The sequence below is a fragment of the Bos indicus genome, chromosome 8 (genome assembly GCF_029378745.1).
Source record: "Bos indicus isolate NIAB-ARS_2022 breed Sahiwal x Tharparkar chromosome 8, NIAB-ARS_B.indTharparkar_mat_pri_1.0, whole genome shotgun sequence".
NCBI classification, from domain to species: Eukaryota; Metazoa; Chordata; class Mammalia; order Artiodactyla; family Bovidae; genus Bos; species Bos indicus.
The window spans coordinates 25,042,215-25,061,292 of NC_091767.1; positions in this window are offsets into that span (position 1 = coordinate 25,042,215).

Below are 19,078 nucleotides of genomic sequence, written 5' to 3' on the forward strand. Positions count from 1 at the left end.
AGGAATCAAAATGCTGTATCTTAAAGCAACAATTGTTAAAAGTAGATCTCCCTAGGCCTTTTCCAAAATATATAGAGTCAAAAATAAATGAAGATATACAAAGTAAAATACATATTTATTTTTAATCTTAGAAAATTGGTCCCACCAAAAGGCCAGTTCTTATTTCAGTTCTTCATCTTGACTCTTCAAAAAAAAAAAAAAAATCTCTCAAGCAAGAGGTAAAATGAGTCCAAAAAGCAATTCCAGAGGTGCACTTGGACAAAATGATTTCTTATAAACCAGTAACACAGGCAACTCTGGATTTCCAGTTCACTCTGAGCTCTTTCTGTCTGTCATGCACAGACCCTGAAGGAAAAAAGAAAGAGACTGTTTGCAGATAGGCATATAAAAGCTGGGATTGTAAAAGTGTGGTCATTCCTTGAGTTGGATGGAAGATTTCCTGTCATGTATGTCAAGTAAAAAAGTAGGATATGGAGACTTCCTGGTGGTCCAGTGATTAGAACTCTGTGCTTCCACTGCTGGGGGCCCAGGTTCAATTCCTGGTTGGGAAACTGGGATCCTGCAACCCTGTAAAACATGCAGCCTGCCTACCCTCCCCCCTCAAAAAAGTAAGATATGCCTTTAAATGAGAGAAGGAATTGACCATATGCTTCCAGACATCTGATAAACACATCATATACATTTCTTCTAAGAGAGGAGTCTGCATTTTAAGAATAAATAGTAATGGCTTCAAACACTGCTTGCAAAAAGGCAAAGAGGGATTTCTACAGGGACACTGTGTACAGTGAAAAGCAAGACAATATATATCCTGGATTGCTAAGATATGAACTTTTTAAGGCCTTTGAAGGAGAGTAGAATATTTCAGGGGCTTCCCTGGTGGCTCAGATGGTGAAGAATCCACCTGCAATGCTGGAGACCTGGGTTTGATCCCTGGGTTGGGAAGATTCCCCTGGAGGGGAGGCATGGCAACCCACTTCATTATTCTTGCCTGGAGAATCCCCATGGACAGAGGAGCCTGGTGGGCTATAGTCCATGGGGTCACAAAGAGTTGGACATGACTGAGTGACTAAGCTGTGCTGAGTGACAGCACAGCACAGAATATTTCAGGCTTTTCATGAGTGATTTCTCTTGACTTGGCCTGCTCCCTAAATCTTGGTATTCCTCAAAAGTTTTTTCAGACCCTCCTTTCTTTTCCTTATGGTCTTTCTCCCTTAGACCCCAGCCATATCACACAAACTCCGATTATTCCCTCCACAGGAATGACTTCTGAGTCAGCCTTCCCCACCCGAGCTCCCTGCATACGTGAGACAGTGTGTGCAGGCCTACACAGCTGGTCTAAGGAACATAGATGAGGTATCAAGGCTCTAGATGAGGGGTTGGCAAACCTTTTCTGTGCCATGCCAGATAGTCTCTGTCCCAGTTACTCAACTCTGTCACTGCAGCATGGAAGCAGCCATGGACAACAGGTAACCCAGCAGGCATGGCTGTGTTCCAGCAGGGCTTTATTTTCAAAAACAAGAGGCAGGCAGGATTTGGTTATTGGTTCTGATCCTTGTTAATCACAGATTTTTAAGCAAGAAGCCCCTTCACAGTCCACTTGGAGGGAAAGAACAGGATGAGAGGGAGGGAGAAACTGAGTGCCCTCCTCCCAGTCGCTCCAGTCAGAAGAGCTTTAACTTTCATCCATTTTGTTTACATTGTTGAGTGAGATCTCATTTGCACAAAGGGTTTCATGGTCAGAATGTTTGAAGGCCAGTTATCTACATGTGGGGCTTCCCTTGTGGCTCAGCTGGTAAAGAATCCACCTGCAGTGTGGGAGACCGGGTTTGGGAAGATCCCCTGGAGGAAGGCATGGCAGCCCACTCCAGTATTCTTGCCTGGAGAATCCCATGGAAAGAGGAGCCAGGCAGGCTACAGTCCTTAGGGTTGCCAAGAGTCAGGTATGACTGAAGTGACTTAGCACGCACACATCTCCATGTTCTCTGAGGTTCATTCTCAGTATCAATCTGTCATCTCGCTCACCCTAGTGACTGTCTCCTCTGATCCATCTTCTTTGCAAAATAGTAATACAAGTGCCCACTTCAGACCTAATCACTTCTCAGAATTCAGTGATTCCTGTTCCCAACCTACCTCCTTAATCTCTCCACTACTGGCTTCAAATATACCTTCTAGATTAGCCACACAGGACTCTATGTATGACATTCCCCAAAGATGCTTTTCCTTCTGTCCTTCTGCATTTTCTCCCCTTGCCTGGATGCCCTCTCTCTCTCACCCTCCCACTGGGTTATCTGCAAATGCTACTTGCTCTGAGGAATCACCTGCAACTTCATCACCCAGAAGCAGTCTTGTCTATGTCCTAATGTATGTTGTTCATGGGGCTTTTGTGTTCTGGCCCCAGCTCCCCTGCTGGAATGTTCCTTAAGGGCAGGAGTCACATTTTAGGGATCTTTCTAGCCCACACAGGCACAGCCATCCGTAGGAACCTTTTGATCTCTTTATTTGGATTAAAATAGGGCATGTCCTGGCAGAGTGCATCCTACCTGCCCAAACACTTCTTCACTGGCCTCCCGTCCTCTCCCTTCTCCCTCCCCCATTGCCTGCGGAAGACGACAGTTAACAACGCACAGGTGACTCCCATCATTCTTAGATGATAAGAGGATCTGACTGCTACTTGGGAGCTGAGAGAACAAGATCCAGAAAAACAATCAGTGAAAGGACATAAGGATCAGATTGAGAGGAGGAAACAAGTCCAGAAGCCCAGGTGACAGGCAAACCTAAGACCTCTGGCCCAGGTGGGCAAGGTCTGGGCTGAGGCATCTGCTGGGGTTTTGAGAGACAGTGTCATGAAGTGGGAAGAGGGCAGTGGGCCTTGGAAAGGAATGCGTTTATGTTTCAAATGTACAACCATTTAACTTTGGGTAGATTTCTAACCTTCTAAGCCTCATATGCATGTTAAGAATAAAAATATTTTTTGAAGTTTAGAAATAATGTCTCTGGTACAAAATAAGGGCTCAGCAAGTGGTATAGGTTATGAAGAAGGGGGAGTGAAGAGGCAAAAGAACCCAAAAACCAACAAACCAAGAGGGGAACTTCACTGGCAGTCTAGTGGTTAAGATTCCATGCTCCCAGTGCAAGGGGGACTAGGTTGTATCCCTATTCTGGGAACTAGATCCCACACACCACAATGGAGATTCCACATGCCGCAACTAAGACCTGGCTCAGCCAAATAAATTTAAAAGCAAACAAACAAAAACCCAGGAAAATGTAGTTCTTAGGATAAATGTCTTTAATTGCTATTTTTTTTTCCACCTGGAATTTATCCTGCACTTCACATTGGCCTTGCTTTTAACAATAGCTGAAGTGAGTGTACTCATTTGGCTTGTGCATAGGAATCACCTGGGGATCCAGTAAAATGCAAGCTTTCATTCAGTGGGTCTGGGCGGGCCTGAGATTGGACATTTATGATGTCGTGCTGCTGGTTTGTGAGGGTGGTACTGATGTTCCTAGTCCCTGAACCATGCTGTGAGTAGCAAGGTGGTTATCCAAGGCTATTTTGATAAAGAAGGATGAATGGGTCTGCTAGGCTGCCTTCTCAGCTTCCCTCACATATCTAAAAAGTCCTGAACTTTTGAGAAGAATGAGGTCAGCTAAGGGAGGTTAAAGTCTGTTAGGGAAAGCAGCACCACATTGGATGACAGGGCCAAAGGGGGTAGGGAGATTACAAGTGACAAAGAGGACATCTATTCTCGGTGGCTTTTCTGCAGATCATATTCAGACACAAGAAACTGGACTTCAGTTTTTTTCAGGGAACTTGAATCTCTTTGGATCTTGCTTGAGATGCTGGAATAGAATAGAAGTAAATGAGGGGCAAGACAGCACATGGGGCCTTTGCAACAAACTATTAATACCTTTGTCCCCTAGTGAAGTAGTGTGATGAGTTGGAAAAAGCACCGATACACAGTGTCGCCTGAGTGACTAAAGAACCTATACCGTCTGACACAGTTTCCTGGCAATACAATGGGAATAATAACTACAGCAAATATAGCAAATTACTCATGGTAGAATTTAGGTGGTGGGTATTCACTGAACAATTCTTTCAACTTCCTGATCTGTTTGAAAATCTTCATAATAAAATGTTGAAATGTAATAAAATGTTGAAAATGTTGGAAATCTTCATAATCAAATGTTGAAAATGTTGGTGGGCTACTGGTTAGGATTCTAGGCTTTCCCTGTCATGGCCCAGATTCATCTCTAGTCAGAGAACTGAGATTCCACAAGCTACTGTGGCACAGCCAAAAAAAAATAAAGTGAAAAACCTTTTGCTTCCTACCTCTCAGAGTTTCCAAAATGTAGAAATGGGACAATTAGAATACAGTAGCTAAATAATGTTAGCCTAGTCTGAACCATCCCTCTCTGAGGGAGATTCTCTTAACAGAGTTGGAAATTATGCTTATTTTATAAGCATAACTATTCATAAAATATCTCTGGAAGGATACACCAGAAAATAATAGTTCCAAGGAGGGGAAACTTTGTGGCTAGAGGACAAGAAGAATAGAAGGGAGACTTCCTTAAATTCTCTTTTTTAAGTTTTGAACATCAGATTGAATGTATGTAATACCTATACTTTGGCCACCTGATGCAAAGAGCTGACTCATTGGAAAAGACTCCGACGCTGGGAAAGATTGAGGGCAGGAGGAGAAGAGGATGACAGAGGATAAGATGGTTGGATGGCATCACTGACTCAATGGACGTGAGTTTGAGCAAGCTCTGGGAGATGGTGAAGGACAGGGAAGCCTGGAATGCTGCAGTCCATGGGGTCACGGACACAACTGAGAGACTGAACAACGAAAACAATACCTATTCAAAAATAAATTAAAAATAGAAAGCTCTCAGAGTCTAATAGTCTGCCTTTTTTCAAAGTAATAGAATAAATGTAAAATAAACACAACTTGCTGTGTATGGCTCTTAGCAAAGTCAATGTCCAGCTTCATGAAGTGGGCTAGACTAGTCCAACAGCAACCAGCAGGCTCTGTCTGAGGACGTTTTTAGCTCTGAGTCAAAGGACTGCCTTTTCCATTCCTGCTTCCCAGATGGGTCTGAGCTGAGGAAGTAGCTCAGTTGGGTAGCTCAGAAGAAGGAGGGGTTCAGAGGCAGACTGGAGGGTCAGTGGACCCCACTGCTGCAGGAGTGAAGAATTACAACTGATGACGGGACATAGTCCTGTGTAAATAACTGTTTGCATATTCCATACTTTACAAAGTGTTCATGAACATCACTTCCTCTGAGCTACACAACTCCCCTACAAGATGAGTAGGCATGGATTTTGTCCTATTTTAACTGAAGAGGAAACTAAGTACAGCGGCCATAAGATTGACCTCTCAGGTATCTTTCCAACTGCAAGAAGTAAAGGACCAAGGGCCCCCTCCTGGGTTCTGAAATTCATCCGCATGTTTGAGTTGAGCCCATGCTTTCCATGGGCTGCTCCCAGCCAGTAGTAAGTGCAGCAGTGATATCAAGGCAGGCTCATTCTTTGGGACTCTGATGGCTTGAGTGGACCCAGCAGCCTTACCGAACTTTCCTTTTAGGACACGGCAATCGAACATGTTTTGGGACAGCCTTTCTTCCCCTTCTTCTTCACTCCTGGGCAGGCCTGCATGGCTGGCAGGCCTGAGGCCTGGCAGGCTCATGGCTCTCCTAGCCTCTCCTAGCTCCCTCCCATTTTCTCTTAGAGGCATTTCCTGAAAGTTTAGTGCTGTTTTGGCATCAAACATAGATCCGGGTGATTCCAGGCTGTGCTTCTAATCAGTGCACTATGTTGTCTTTCTTTTCATGAAATTTATTTCAATTTGAGTCACTAAATGGGCACATCCTTCTTCCTATCATTTTTCTGTCATATTTCATACTTTTATTATTAAAAATATTTATATATGTGTGATTATCTGGCATATTACATAGGCTGTAAATGAACAAAACTTTCTGATTGGTTTATACGCAGATTTTGAGGTTTCTTTGGGGTTCCCCAGCGGCTCAGCAGTAAAGAATCTGCTTGCTCTGCAGGAGACTCAGGAGTCCCAGATTTGATCCCTGGGTGGGGAAGGTCCCCTAAAGGAGGGCACAGCAACCCACTTCAGTATTCTTGTCTGGAGAATCCCATGGACAGGATAGGATGGTGGGCTATGGTCCATAGGGTCGCAAAGGGTCAGACACAACTGAAGTGCCATCACACATGCACGCATGAGGAAGTGCCATCACACATGCACGCATGAGGAAGTGCCATCACACATGCACGCATGAGGAAGTGCCATCACACATGCACGCATGAGGAAGTGCCATCACACATGCACGCATGAGGAAGTGCCATCACACATGCACGCATGAGGTTTCTTTAGTTGTTGCTCTTTTTGAAATGATTTGTCTTCTACCATTCTCTATCTCCACTTCTTGTTGCCCTTTATTAACACTCTGAGGTTTGTTTATGATGGCCAGCTTAGAAATTCTCAGAATTTCTGCAGGCCTGAAGAACTACCTACAATTTGTTGGCTGCCCTTATGGCTTGGCAGGGAATATAATAAACACATAGATGCTAGTCTAAGGAGGAAGCTGTTTAAGTCTCTTGAAATGGTGTCACCAGGAGAATGGGGACATTGTAAGGTGTGGGCGGGAGGTCATTTAACATGGAAGGGGAAGGAATGAGGAGGCAGAGGAACTGGCAGACTCTTTCTTGGTTCTTCCTGGAATTGACTGGCAGGAGTCTGGCTAGCTGTTTGCACAAGTTTCCAGGACTTAATCAAGAGTTTATTCTGAATGCACAGAATCTTTTGTCAGAATAATTAGGGCCTCCTTTTGTGTGTGCTTGACTAGGAAAGAAAGAAGGAACACCTCAGGGGCCAATATTCTTGGAGTGGTTGACCCTGGCATGATGCACAGAAGGGCTACAGAGTAAGGATGGTGGAGGGGATTCTGAAGAAGCTGGGAAAAACTGAGTCTGATGGGAGCAACCCCCGGAGGCAGAAGACTGGAGCATTGTTAATGCTCATCTCCTGCTCATTTGCCCCTGTGGAGACAGGAAGTGTGGCTGGAGAGGAGGAGGATGCCAAACTCAGAAAGGCAAAAAGAGAGAGTTTGAGCATCAGTCCTTGATTTGGTGAAGAAATGAAGAATGTTGTTAAGGAACTGTGTGTGTTTGTAAGCAGACTGGTGGCTAACAGGAATCGGTACCCCATGTGTACGAGTGCTCAGAGGGAGAGAGGATGAAAGAAACAGAAGGAACAACATTACCTTGCCCCTTTCCAACAGTCAGAATCCTCAGACATGAACTATTTAGGTTTCTTCAAGAACAGGAGGCATGAATTTTCCCTCTGTTATGTCTGTTGCATGGCAGGGCCTCCTTGAATACAGTGTATTGTACTTTGGGCATCATGGGAAATGGATTCTTGGCTTTCTGCAGCGTGCACGGGGCTAAATGATTTGCATATCTAAAAGCACAAAAGTTCCTCACCTCACTTCCGGCATTCTTCATCCACACATTTTGAGAGGGCCAGGAAGATCCCCTGGAAAAGGAAACAGCAACCCACTCCAATATTTTTGCCTGAGAAATCCCATAGACAGAGGAGCCTGGTGGGCTACAGTCCATGTGGTTGCAAAGAGTCAGACATGACTAAGCATGAACACACTATACCACTTATACTTAAAATATTGACAGTATTTCCTGTGTTGTACAATAATATATCCTTGTGGTTTATTTTATACATAATAGTTTGTAGCTTTTAATCCCCTATCCCAATATCACATCTCCCCTCTTCACTGTGGTAACCACCGATTTGTTCTCTGTATCTTTGAGTCTGTTTCATTTTTCTAACATTCACTAGTTTCTTGTATTTTTTAGGTTTCACATGTATGTGATATCACACAGAATTTATCTTTCCCTGACAGATTGTGTCTTAATACACAATGTCTCTGACCATCACCCCTGCTCCCCCCACCAAATTGCACCCACTATAAACTGAGATTCCTGGGGTATATGTAACCAGACTGTGTATGTTTGTACGTGAAAGAGAGAGACAGCCAACCAGAATAAATGTGAGGAAATCGGCCCTGCTCCATTTCTGGGAAATGCTCTTTAGTTATTGATTTTTATCTTTCATAGGAAACTGTGTTATGAATTAGGACTTTCCAGGTGGCACTTGTGAAGAACCCACCTGGAAAGGGACAGGGGCAGGGGAACCTGGCATGCTGCAGGCCATGGTGTTGAAAACTTAGCAACTGAACAACAATCATTTATTTACCATGAATATGTTAAAATTTAGTTCGGTCACAGAATGCTTCAATCAGAATTATCTCCAAAATATGAAGGAATGAATGGAATAGTTATGAGCTATGATAAGTGCTTACCTGTTGGAGAACTATCAAGAACATAGTGGCTTAGATGTGATTTTTACCCAAGGACACCTGAAGTTCTTAGGAGCACATAAAGGAAGGGGCTGTATCCTAGATGCTTAGCAAATACATCCTAGAATGATGGCTTGAGAAGAAGTCCTTTTGTAAATGATTGTCTAGGAACCTGCAGTTTTAACTTGGATGCCTTCATGGACATGAAACCATGGGCCTTTAGGAATGCACCATCCACCAAGAAGTTCCAGAAACTGATGCTGGGTAACTGGGGATACATGTTGCTTGGAAAAGGTAGGTTTAAAGGCCTAAGGCTCCTCTAGGAAGGGGTCCTGTGATCCTGTGCCTGTGTTCCCACATCCACACCCATGCTTTTCCAGAACATTTCAGAGAATATGTTGTAATTTTGAAACTCCTTAACTGGCCATCTCCAAGGAGCTATGGGAATTTCTGACTCATCTATGAGTATAAAAGCTCACAGTTCGATTTTCTGGAACAAGTAAGTTGTACTCAATTATTAGGTTTCTGTAATCCAGTTGCTAGGTAAAATTTAGCCATCATTAATGACTCTTCTGGCTAATTGTTTTGTTTTTGATCATTAAGTATAGCCTGATGAAAAACTTACTACAAAAAGCTTTTTCTGCCACAAGTAATATTCATTTGAGAGAATACAGAGCAATACAAGAAAAGATGAGCTATAATCCTCCTATAAATGATACATATAATTAACATTTTGGTGTGTGTTTGTGTGCCCAGGTTGCTCAGTAGTGTCGGACTCTTTCCAACCCCATGGACTATAGCCTGCCAGTCTCCTCTGTCCATGGGATTTCCCAGGCAAGAATACTGGAGCAGGTTGCCATTTCCTTTTCCAGGGCATCTTCCCCACCCAGGGATCAAACCCAAGTCTCCTGCAAAGCCTGCATTGGCAGGCAGGCATATTTTCCTCTTAAATCCTCTTACTTTAATAAACTTTCATTACACAGATATCATATAGTTGTATAGTTGTATTTTCCTTTCTCCTTTTATTTCAACTTAGGGCTAGCTATGATGCTTTTCTTTTTTCTTCACAGAAATACTCTATCATCTGTGTTTTTCAAAAACATTTGACCATGAATTATTTTTATTCAGTCTTGTTGGCAAGCTTGAGGGTTTTAGATATCTGTAGTCCTTATCTTCTGTATAAACAGACATACAGCTATGAGGTTTCTTTATGAAAATATATTCTGTTAACTACAGATTGAGGAGATAATAAATTAGTTTGCTTTGCTTCTTTAAATGCACATTCTGTCAAATGGTATTCTTTTTTACTTACATTTTTTGAGGTAATTTGAGTGGGAAGAGGAATTAAAAAAACCAACATGTCTTATATGTATGACATTCAGTTTATTTAAAAAAATAGCTCTGTATTACCTATGTACATATATTTCCAAGATTATATATTATGACCTGTAAAGCCAGCCTGAAGCTCCTTAACCTAGGGAGTTGGGACAGTTTTTGAGTCCATATTCCATTACCTTCCTTTTATATCTAATCAAAATCTAAGAGATCAGTGTAAGAGTTTAGGGTGGGTGGCGGTAGCTAGCTGATCTGTATTTCAGTTTCAGAAAAATGGCCTTCCGTTTCTTCTCTTGGTCTTCCCTGGTGGCTCAGCTGGTAAAGAATCTGCCTGCAATGTGGGAGACCCGGGTTCGATCCCTAGGTTTGGAAGATCCCCTGGAGAAGGGAATGGCTACCCACTCAAGTATTCTGGCCTGGAGAATTCCACAGACTATTCTATGGGATCGAAAAGAGTTGGACGTGACTGAGGAACTTTCACTTTCACTTCTCCTTGGACTAGAGTGATTTCAGTTTGCTAAAAGCCAGAAATGAAAATTGCTAGAGTATTGGAAAAGTGATGTTGCTACCACAGATGCGATTCTCATCAGCATAACTTTGGGTCACACGTCTGTTTTCCTTTTCTTTTTTTTAAATTTCAGTATTCTAACATATAAAGACCATCAAAGACAGATTGCTTTATTATTATTATTTTGTTTTTACAAATCTGTTAAAATAATATCAGGACTATTCCTATCAGTGTGGTCTTAAATTTTCGAAGATCATTTCTGAGTCCTTGATGGACTTTGTAACATTTATAGTAATGTAGCTGTGCATGTCGTCTGAACTGTGGATCATGATATATCCTGTCTTTACTCAGTGAAGTTTTTTGAGTTTTTCTGTAAAGAAATATTAAATGAAATGCAGAACTTTGATTAATTGGCTCAGCTAAAAGAAATGACTCGTACTTGGCTGACAAAATGGATCCTGATCTTATGGGTTTCATTCTGCAGCTCAGAGAGCGTCAGGATTCTGGAAATAGCAGTGGCCCTGACTGGTAAAGCCATGTTTCCCACAATTTCTCAGTTGTTTGTTGAGTCATTAAGGACTGCTCATGTTGGCTCTGTCAAAAGCCAACCTAGGAAAAACATCTTTGCCAAATCTAATTCTAGAACTGGAATGTGGAGGTTGACCCTAAATATAATAGCTGTCACTCCCAAACTTTTGGCTCAGTCATCTTTCCAAAATTAGCATATGTAAACAAAACACAAAACCACTCCTTTCCTACCCTTACTTCCCTCCTTGCTCTGGACCAATAGAGAACTCAAAGAAATGGAAGGATCAGGCATCTTTACAAAGATGAAGCCAGGCCCAAAGGACCACTTTTCAAGGGCAGCTGGCCCCACACCTTTTGCCTCCAACAAAACTGATGAAGGAGCCACCCCAGGGGAAGGTGCTTGGTTGAAGACCTGTACCCCAAGCTATTGCACATAGACCCACTGGATTAGATAATCAGTAGAATCTCTTCCTACACCAAAGTTCTAGGGTTGGGGCTTCCCTGGTGGTCCAGTGGTTAAGACTCTGGGCTTCCACTGCAGGGAGCACAGGTTCAGTCCCTGGATGGGGACTACCTCCTACCTCTAGTGCAGTGAGGCCAAACAATATAAATGAATCAATAAAAAACATTCTAAAGTTATTTTAAAAATTAAAAAAATAAAATTCTAGGTTTATCATCTGGACTTGATGATCCAAAGTTAAAATGGCCTATGATTCTTTATTCCTGAGAATAAGCAAAAGAGAAATAAACCTTTTATCCACAGGCTTGATGTTCTTTGGGAACTGCTCAAGCCTGAGGACTGACACATAGATAGTATATGGAAGTGTGTGTATGTGTATTGGGGGCAGACTTTCATAATTTCACATAGCCTGCTTCCCCATTTACCAAGAGCAATTCCTTTCTAGTCCCTTAAAGAAATGCCCCTGATCTCTCTTTCATTTTTCTTTTCCTTCTTTCTTTCTTACTATCTCATTCCCTCCTGTTCTTTATTTTAATATTCATTCAACAAACACTGGAGACCTTTACACATTTAACCTTCAGAGATAGCATGATATAGCCACAAGGTTGTAGACAGGATCTATGACTTAATTCTATTGTGTACAAACTGAGTAACCTTGGACAAGTGACTCTGAGTCAGAGCATAGAATAGGAACAGCATGGCCTTCCTACTTTACATGAGAACATATTTTGTAAATTGTTTAGAAAAACAGATTTTTACTAACTTGTAAATGCCCCTAGGAGAGGGCACTAAATAAGTTAGTCTTTAGCATTTAGGTTTGAATACATTTACAAAATGCATTTGAGGGAACTTCCCTGGTGGTCCAGTGGCTAAGACTCCATGCTCCCAATGCAGCGGGCCTGGGTTCGATTCCTGGTCAGAACTAGATCTCATGTGCCGCAATTAAGATTTCACGTGCTGTAACTAAAGATCCTGCATGCTGCAATGAAGATCAAAGATTCCTTGGGTTGCAATGAAGACCCCAAGCAGCCAAATAAATAAATAATAAATAAATAAAATAAAAACTAAAAAAAAATAAAATGCATTTGAATTTTTAGTTGAGAGCATAGGCTTGTTAGGATTGGAGTGTGTGTTGGGGAGGATACAACAGAAGGGAGACGCCAATCCTCCAAGGAAAGGAGGATTCTTTAAGGAAGAGAAAGGGGTTCAAAGAGTAGGCGGGGGGCCCACAGAAAATAATTTGTCTGCTTTTATTTTCCTGTGGTCAAGCTCTGACTGTTCCTGACCTGAATACACTGTGGATCATGGCCTCTAAGCAGAGCTACTTAGGTTAACATGGACAGAGGGCACTCATCCTGCAAAGCAAACTGCCATGCTCTCGAAACTCCCAAATTGTATGTTCTTGGGGTTATTAGGCCTTGAGGTTGGGAACTGACTTTCTTTGAGAAAGTTGAGTGACTTTCTCAGTGACTTAGCATGTATACATATACATGTATATATATTTATTTTTTGTTGTTTAACTGCTCAGTCATGTCTGACTCTTTGTGACCCCTGGACTGTAGCCTGCCAGGCTTCTCTGTCTATCACCAATTCCCAGAGGTTACTCAAACTCATGTCCATTGAATCAGTGGTGCCATCCAACCATCTTATCCTCTGTTATCCCCTTCTCCTCCTGCCTTCAATCTTTCCCAGCATCAGGGTCTTTTCAGATGAGTCAGTTTTTTGCATCAGGTGGCCAAAGTATTGGAGTTTCAGCTTTAGCATCAGTCCTTCCAATGAATATTCAGGACTAATTTCCTTTAGGATTGATGGGTTTGATCTCCTTGCAGTCCAAGAGACTCTCAAGAGTCTTCTCCAACACCACAGTTCAAAAGCATCAATTCTTTAGTGCTCAGCTTTCCTTATAGGCAGCGAAGGGAGAGGTAAAACAAGAGTGAGTCTTCTGAGTATTCTGATTCTTAAAAATAATCAGGCCAAAAAAAAAAATCAGCCTAAATCAGTCCTCATGCCAAATAAACACGTTTTGGTGTGCCAAATTTTGCTCCCCTACTATAGATTTTTTAAGTTCTTAGGACTTCCCTGGTGGTCCAGTGGTTAAGATTCTGCACTTCTACTGCAGAGGGCAGGGGTTCCATCACTGGTCTGATCAGGCAACTCAGATCCCACATGCTGTGAGGTGAAGCAAAAAAAAAAAAATCTCAATGCAGAAATTCTAACTGCATGAGGTGACGGATATATTAACTAACCTTACTGTGGTAATTCTTTTCCAGTATATACATATATAAAATTGCTACATTGTATACTTTAAGCTTAAACAATGTTATATGTTTATAGTATCTCAGTAAAGCTGAAAACAAAAAAGTTGGGATTCTGAATTCAATGTTTTTTCCCCAGGGTATCATGCTGTATACAAAAGAGCTTATTGTAACTGATAAGCTCCAACACTGGCACTTTATCCCCATACAATAGATTACTATCTTAGCAACCATTTCTTCATTTGTGGAGAATCACTGAGTTTCTCCTAATATAAGCATTAATTACCTGATACAATGATAAAATAAAAGCAAGAAGCTTCATCTTAATTTATTTGCCTTAATATTATTTCTTTTTACTTATTTAAAATGTATTCTTCCTGTATTTTATGCAATTTGTAAGGCAATTTATGTCCTTTGTGTGTGGTGGGGAGTAAACTGGATATAAATACAAAACAGAAAGTAAGCTATATTCTAAATTAACTTAATTAATTATATTCACTTAAAGAGAATAAGAATGCATGAAATTGTGACATCCCAGGATACTTTTCATTTATAAAATCTCAAACCTATAAGGAGATACAAGATGGAGGGGGAAATAAATAAGTTAGATGAGAAATAGACTTGAAATTTGATCAACCTTCTTGCTTCTTCTTGAGTTACCTATCTAAGAGAGAAAAGGGAAGGGACCCTGGCAGGCTAAAAGGTGTGAAGTTCAGTTGGGCAGGAGGAGGAGGGTAGTCTGTTTGGAAACCAACTCAAGATGAAGTCCATGTGAAAAAGGAATTGCGTTTCCCACCCAAAGGTACTTGGAGGAGAATAAAAGATGGTGGAGTATCAAGTTCAGGGGTGAGTAAGAAGGTAGATTAATTGGGTCATTTAAGTAACTCTTCCTGCTGGTGACCCAATTGCATGGAGTTTGAACTGTTCAAAATAGAAATCATCTGGCTTCATGACTCATTACTTGTGATCCACTATCTTTGTTTCTGGGCTACGAGAAAGGTTTGCTTAGTCGTTTGGTCATGTCCGACTCTTTGGGACCCCATGGACTGTAGCCTGCCAGGCTCCTCTGTTCATGGGGATTCTCCAGGCAATAATACTGGAGTGGGTTTCCGTTCCTTTCTCCAGGGGATCGTCCCAACCCAGGGATCTAACCCAGGTCTCCTGCACTGTAAGTGGCTCTCTGAGCCACCAGGGAAGCCACGATGAGAACAATAGTTTTATCTAATTTCAAGCTCAAGTATAAAGAAGAAATGAACAGACTAATATTTCCCCTGTGTTTGGATGAGGCTGCCTTGTGACAAGGAAATAGGAAAAAGCACCTGTCTGGGTTGAAATGTTTATTGAAGGACATTATAAAGCTATATACGAGGTAAGGTATTGTTAGTTTTTGGACAGCTGAAAGGAACCCTAGATGTCATCTAACTCCTACATCTTACAGGCATTGAGGGTCAAGTGTATTTACTGCCTAAGCACACACATCAAGTAATGATAAAGTGTCAGTTCTACAGTCAGACATACCTGGTTTGAGACCCGTTCTACTGCTCACTAGTTAATAATCTTGGGGCTGAGGAGGGCCTCACAGTTGTAAAGAGCTGAGTGGTACAGAGAAGTAGAGCTTGCCAGATGGGCAACCACTCCAGCCAGAGGGAACGAGGGGTTGTCCAGAGAAAGAGAGGTGAGGGAGAGAGTGCAGCATGGAGTGGAGGATACAGGTGGCTGCAAGAGCATACAGTGCCTTTGAGGGAGGGAAGAAAAACCATAAGCGTGGGAAAGGAGGCAGTTGCCCCACTTCTGGAAAAGAAAACTTCAAGGCAGATTTCTTTTTTCTTCTTCTTCTTTTTTTTACTATTATTTTGTATCATTGATACACCCAGGTTGAGTTGCTACAAACTCTAAGAAATGTGTCTCCTTCAGCAAAGTCTCTCCTAGTCTAGGAAAAAAAAAAAAAAATTAGGTGGGACCTGGGATATTGCTGGTTTCCTGGAGCCCCTTCAGCCTCCTCTGTGAGCAAAGCTTTCTTGGGCAGAGAGGCTTTGGGTGGGTTAGAAAACAGTAATAACAACTGCCATTTCCATGTACCTGGCATTATTCTGTTGAATGTATCAATTCATGTAATCCTCACAAAAACCTTATGAAGTAAGCACCACTACTTTTTTCTTTTCTCAACTTTTCAAAACTTTAAAAAATAGAAGTATAGCATTTTAAAAATAAAATATACAGTTAATGAATTTTCACAAGAAGAGCAGACACACGTAACTAGTACCCAGAACAAGAAAATTATCTGCACATCAAAGGGCCCCTGAGGCTCCATCCAGTCACTAGCCCTCCCCACTCCCCAAAGCAACTACCAGCCTTACTTCTGACAACTTAATTTGCTTTGTATAGTATTATTTGTATGCAGCTTCTGTCACTCACATGGCATGTAGTTACAGGCCTGTTTATTTTCTCAAATTGATGGATAATATTTATTTTATAAATGAAGGAACTAAGGCAAAGAGCAATTAGGTAACTAGCTCAGATTATGTCCCTGGGATCTAGTCTTACTTACCTTGCTACTTAGTCATGACTGTGGGCAAAATCAGGTAACTTTTCCGAGACTCTTGCTCATTATTAAAATGGAAATAATTATCCCCATTGCACTGAGTTGCCAAATTGTTGTGAGGCTCAAGCAATAAGGAACATATGAAAGCACTTTGTGAAGTATAAAGTGGTGTTACTAAAAAAAAAGTATTTTTAAAAATATAGACTCCTGGGCCTCCCCACTGTAGCTCCTAATTCAAAAGGCCTTGTATAGGTGACAGAACGTTTAACAAGCACCCCAGGTGATTCTGATGCACTAGTCTGAGACCAACTATGAAAACCACTTCTGTGAAACAAAGGTTCTCAAACTTCCAGAGACCATCAGAATTACCTGGAGGACCTGGGTGTTATTATTGCCCATAGCTCCATGTTCTCCCAGACTCATGAAGATGAAAGAGTAGCAGGTGCAGAATTTGGTGTGATTTATCCTCTGGGAACTTGAAGTCTTGCCCCCAACATTAGTCTCTCGAGCCCTCTCCTTCTCAGGTACAGAAAAGCAGAAGGAAGCCTGCTTATCCTTAAAGAGGGCAAGTGACTCCCAGGTTTAAAACAAACAGACAGGATGGGAAGTGGGAGGGAGGGGACATATGCATACCTATAGCTCATTCATGTTGATGTATGGCAGAAACCAACACAATATTGTAAAGCAATTATCCTTCAATTAAAAATAAAAAAAAGATGGAGGCATATGTAGGTGAAAGGGCAAAAGTCTTCTGTTGCAAAATAAGAGCTCAGACTAGTGAGAAGTTAAAAAACAAACAGAAAAAAACATCTCACCATCATCACACAGATTTCTGCTGTCTTTACATAAGGATGGGGATAGATTAACAAGAGGAACACTAAACATCTGCTTAGCGCACCAACAAAAATGAAACAGCAAAAAGAAAAGAAAAAGATAAGTTGAGTGCTTAGAGCAGTAAAAGAGGAAAGTGAAAAAGTTGGCTTAAAACTCAACATTCAGAAAACTAAGATCATGGCATCTGGTCCCATCACTTCATAGCAAATAGATGGGGAAACAGTGGGAACAGTGAGAGACTTGATTTTTGGGGGCTCCAAAATCACTGCAGATGGTGATTGCAGCCAAGAAATTGAAAGATGCTTGCTCCTTGGAAGAAAAGTTATGACCAACCTAGACAGCATATTAAAAAGCAGAGACATTACTTTGCCAACAAAGGCCTGTCAAGTCAAGGCTATGGTTTTTCCAGTAGTCATGTACGGATGTGACAGTTGGACTATAAAGAAAGTAGAGCACCAAAGAATTGTTGCTGTGGTGTTGGAGAAGACTCTTGAGAGTCCCTTGGACTGCAAGGAGATCCAACCAGTCCATCCTAAGGAAAATCAGTCCTGAATATTCATTGGAAGGACTGATGCTAAAGCTGAAACTCCAATCCTTTGGCTACCTGATTCGAAGAACTGACTCACTGGAAAAGACCCTGAGGCTGGGAAAGATTGAAGGCAGGAGGAGAAGGGGACCACAGAGGATGAGATGGTTGGATGGCATCACCGACTCAATGGACATGAGATTAAGTAAACTCCAGGAGTTGGTGATGGACAGGGAGGCCTGGTGTGCTGCAGTCCATGGGGTCGCAAAGAGTCGGCAAGACTGAGTGACTGAACTGAACTGAACTGACTGAAGCATTGAAAATGTCAATGGAGGGAGGTGGGGAGGATCAGATCAGTCGCTCAGTTGTGTCCGACTCTTTGCGACCCCATGAATCGCAGCACGCCAGGCCTCCCTGTCCATCACCAACTCCCAGAGTTCACTCAGACTCACGTCCATCAAGTCAGTGATGCCATCCAACCATCTCATCCTCTGTCGTCCCCTTCTCCTCTTGCCCCCAATCCCTCCCAGCATCAGAGTCTTTTCCAATGAGTCAACTCTTCACATGAGGTGGCCAAAGTCCTGGAGTTTCAGCTTTAGCATCATTCCTTTCAGAGAAATCCCAGGGCTGATCTCCTTCAGAAGATCTCCTTCTGGACTGGTTGGATCTCCTTGCAGTCCAAGGGACTCTCAAGAGTCTTCTCCAACACCACAGTTCAAAAGCACCAATTCTTTGGCGCTCAGCCTTCTTCACAGTCCAACTCTCACATCCATACATGACCACAGGAAAAACCAGAGCCTTGACTAGACAAACCTTTGTTGGCAAAGTAATGGCTCTGCTTTTCAATATGCTATCTAGGTTGGTCATAACTTTTCTTCCAAGGAGTAAGCGTCTTTTAATTTCATGGCTGCAGTCACCATCTGCAGTGATTTTGGAGCCCAGAAAAATGAAGTCTGACACTGTTTCCACTGTTTCCCCATCTATTTCCCATGAAGTGATGGGACCGGATGCCATGATCTTTGTTTTCTGAATGTTGAGTTTTAAGCCAACTTTTTCACTCTCCACTTTCACTTTCATCAAGAGGCTTTTGAGTTCCTCTTCACTTTCTGCCATAAGGGTGGTATCATCTGCATATCTGAGGTTATTGATATTTCTCCCGGCAATCTTGATTCCAGCTTGTGTTTCTTCCAGTCCAGTGTTTCTCATGATGTACTCCGCATATAAGTTAAATAAACAGGGTGACAATATACAGCCTTGCCGTACTCCTTTTCCTATTTGGAACCAGTCTGTTGTTCCATGTCCAGCTCTAACTGTTGCTTCCTGACCTGCATACAAATTTCTCAAGAGGCAGGTCAGGTGGTCTGGTATTCCCATCTCTTTCAGAATTTTCCACAGTTTATTGTGATCCACACAGTCCAAGGCTTTGGCATAGTCAATAAAGCAGAAATAGATGTTTTTCTGGAACTCTTGCTTTTTCCATGATCCAGCGGATGTTGGCAATTTGATCTCTGGTTCCTCTGCCTTTTCTAAAACCAGCTTGAACATCAGGAAGTTCACGGTTCACATACTGCTGAAGCCAGCAATATGTGAACCGTGAACTTCCCAGGAGGAGGGGGACATAAAAATTTTGGACTTCCTAACAGTTATTTTATGGTAGTACTATATTTTGTTTTGAATGACCTGGTGTGTGTAGGAGGGGAAA